Source organism: Oncorhynchus keta, unplaced genomic scaffold (assembly GCF_023373465.1).
Source record: "Oncorhynchus keta strain PuntledgeMale-10-30-2019 unplaced genomic scaffold, Oket_V2 Un_contig_24653_pilon_pilon, whole genome shotgun sequence".
NCBI classification, from domain to species: domain Eukaryota; kingdom Metazoa; phylum Chordata; class Actinopteri; order Salmoniformes; family Salmonidae; genus Oncorhynchus; species Oncorhynchus keta.
This window is the reverse complement of record NW_026284034.1, coordinates 1-2,500: the sequence shown is the minus strand read 5'-3', so window position 1 is coordinate 2,500 and position 2,500 is coordinate 1. Positions and strand designations below refer to the sequence as shown.

Genomic DNA, 2,500 nt, shown 5'->3' with positions numbered 1-2,500 from the left:
AGTTTAATAACAGATCTCAGTGTTCCCTAGTGGAAACCAGTTTAAAGGTAACAGATCTCAGTGTTCCCCCAGTGGAAACCAGTTTAAAGGTAACAGATCTCAGTGTTCCCCAGTGGAAACCTGTTTAACAGATCTCAGTGTTCCCCAGTGGAAACCAGTTTAAAGGTAACAGATCTCAGTGTTCCCAGTGGAAACCAGTTTAAAGGTAACAGATCTCAGTGTTCCCCAGTGGAAACCAGTTTAAAGGTAACAGATCTCAGTGTTCCCCAGTGGAAACCAGTTTAACAGATCTCAGTGTTCCCCAGTGGAAACCAGTTTAAAGGTAACAGATCTCAGTGTTCCCCTAGTGGAAACCAGTTTAATAACAGATCTCAGTGTTCCCCAGTGGAAACCAGTTTAAAGGTAACAGATCTCAGTGTTCCCAGTGGAAACCAGTTTAAAGGTAACAGATCTCAGTGTTCCCTAGTGGAAACCTGTTTAAAGGTAACAGATCTCAGTGTTCCCCTAGTGGAAACCAGTTTAAAGGTAACAGATCTCAGTGTTCCCTAGTGGAAACCAGTTTAAAGGTAACAGATCTCAGTGTTCCCTAGTGGAAACCAGTTTAAAGGTAACAGATCTCAGTGTTCCCCAGTGGAAACCAGTTTAAAGGTAACAGATCTCAGTGTTCCCCAGTGGAAACCAGTTTAAAAGTTAACAGATCTCAGTGTTCCCAGTGGAAACCAGTTTAAAGGTAACGAATCTCAGAAACCAGTTTAATAACTCAGTGTTCCCCTAGTGGAAACCAGTGTTCCCCAGTGGAAAGGTAACAGATCTCAGTGTTCCCTAGTGGAAACCAGTTTAAAGGTAACAGATCTCAGTGTTCCCAGTGGAAACCAGTTTAAAGGTAACAGATCTCAGTGTTCCCCAGTGGAAACCAGTTTTAAATGTAACAGATCTCAGTGTTCCCTAGTGGAAACCTGTTTAAAGGTAACAGATCTCAGTGTTCCCTAGTGGAAACCAGTTTAAAGGTAACAGATCTCAGTGTTCCCCAGTGGAAACCAGTTTAAAGGTAACAGATCTCAGTGTTCCCTAGTGGAAACCTGTTTAAAAGGTAACAGATCTCAGTGTTCCCCAGTGGAAACCAGTTTAAAGGTAACAGATCTCAGTGTTCCCCAGTGGAAACCAGTTTAATAACATATCTCAGTGTTCCCCAGTGGAAACCAGTTTAAAGGTAACATATCTCAGTGTTCCCCAGTGGAAACCAGTTTAAAACAGATCTCGAGTAAATGCTAACAGATCTCAGTGTTCCCTAGTGGAAACCTGTTTAAAGGTAACAGATCTCAGTGTTCCCCAGTGGAAACCAGTTTAAAGGTAACAGATCTCAGTGTTCCCCAGTGGAAACCAGTTTAAAACAGATCTCAGTGTTCCCCCAGTGGAAACCAGTTTAATAACAGATCTCAGTGTTCCCCAGTGGAAACCAGTTTAAAAGATCTCAGTGTTCCCCCAGTGGAAACCAGTTTAAAAGGTAACTCTCAGTGTTCCCCAGTGGAAACCAGTTTAAGGTAACAGATCTCAGTGTTCCCCCGGAAACCAGTTTAATAACAGATCTCAGTGTTCCCCAGTTTAAAGGTAAACCAGTTTAAAGGTTTAACAGATCTCAGTGTTCCCAGTGGAAACCAGTTTAAAAAGGTAACAGGTGTTCCCCAAAACCAGTTTATCAGATCTCAGTGTTCCCTGTTTAAAGGTAACTCTCAGTGTTCCCCCAGTGGAAACCTGTTTAAAGGTAACGATCTCAGTGTTCCCTAGTTTAAATGCAAACCAGTTTAATAACAGATCTCAGTGTTCCCTAGTGGAAACCAGTTTAATGGTAACAGATCTCAGTGTTCCCCTAGTGGAAACCAGTTTAATAACAGATCTCAGTGTTCCCCCAGTGGAAACCAGTTTAAAGGTAACAGATCTCAGTGTTCCCTAGTGGAAACCTGTTTAAAGGTAACAGATCTCAGTGTTCCCCAGTGGAAACCTGTTTAAAGGTAACAGATCTCAGTGTTCCCCAGTGGAAACCAGTTTAATAACAGATCTCAGTGTTCCCCAGTGGAAACCAGTTTAATAACAGATCTCAGTGTTCCCCAGTGGAAACCTGTTTAAAGGTAACAGATCTCAGTGTTCCCCAGTGGAAACCAGTTTAAAGGTAACAGATCTCAGTGTTCCCCAGTGGAAACTCAGTTTAATAACAGATCTCCAGTGTTCCCCAGTGGAAACCAGTTTAAAGGTAACAGATCTCAGTGTTCCCCAGTGGAAACTAGTTTAAAGGTAACAGATCTCAGTGTTCCCCAAACCAGTTTAAGAACGAATCTCAGTGTTCCCCAGTAGAAAACCTGTTTAAAGGTAACAGATCTCAGTGTTCCCCGGTGGAAACCAGTTTAAATAACAGATCTCAGTGTTCCCCCAGTGGAAACCTGTTTAAAGGTAACAGATCTCAGTGTTCCTAGTGGAAACCTGTTTAAAAGGTAACAGATCTCAG

At 42.4% G+C, this 2,500-nt stretch overlaps 1 long non-coding RNA gene across 2 annotated transcripts in view; it reads left to right on the top strand.

Moving 5' to 3' along the window:
• The window catches only part of LOC127922125 (uncharacterized), a 4,370-nt gene extending 2,299 nt beyond the window's left edge, over positions 1-2,071 (top strand). For both annotated transcript variants that reach the window (XR_008110432.1, XR_008110433.1), the window contains exon 5: positions 2,010-2,071. This is a non-coding gene — a long non-coding RNA (uncharacterized LOC127922125). The remainder of the gene's footprint in view (positions 1-2,009) is intronic.
• Positions 2,072-2,500: the final 429 nt, after the last annotated feature.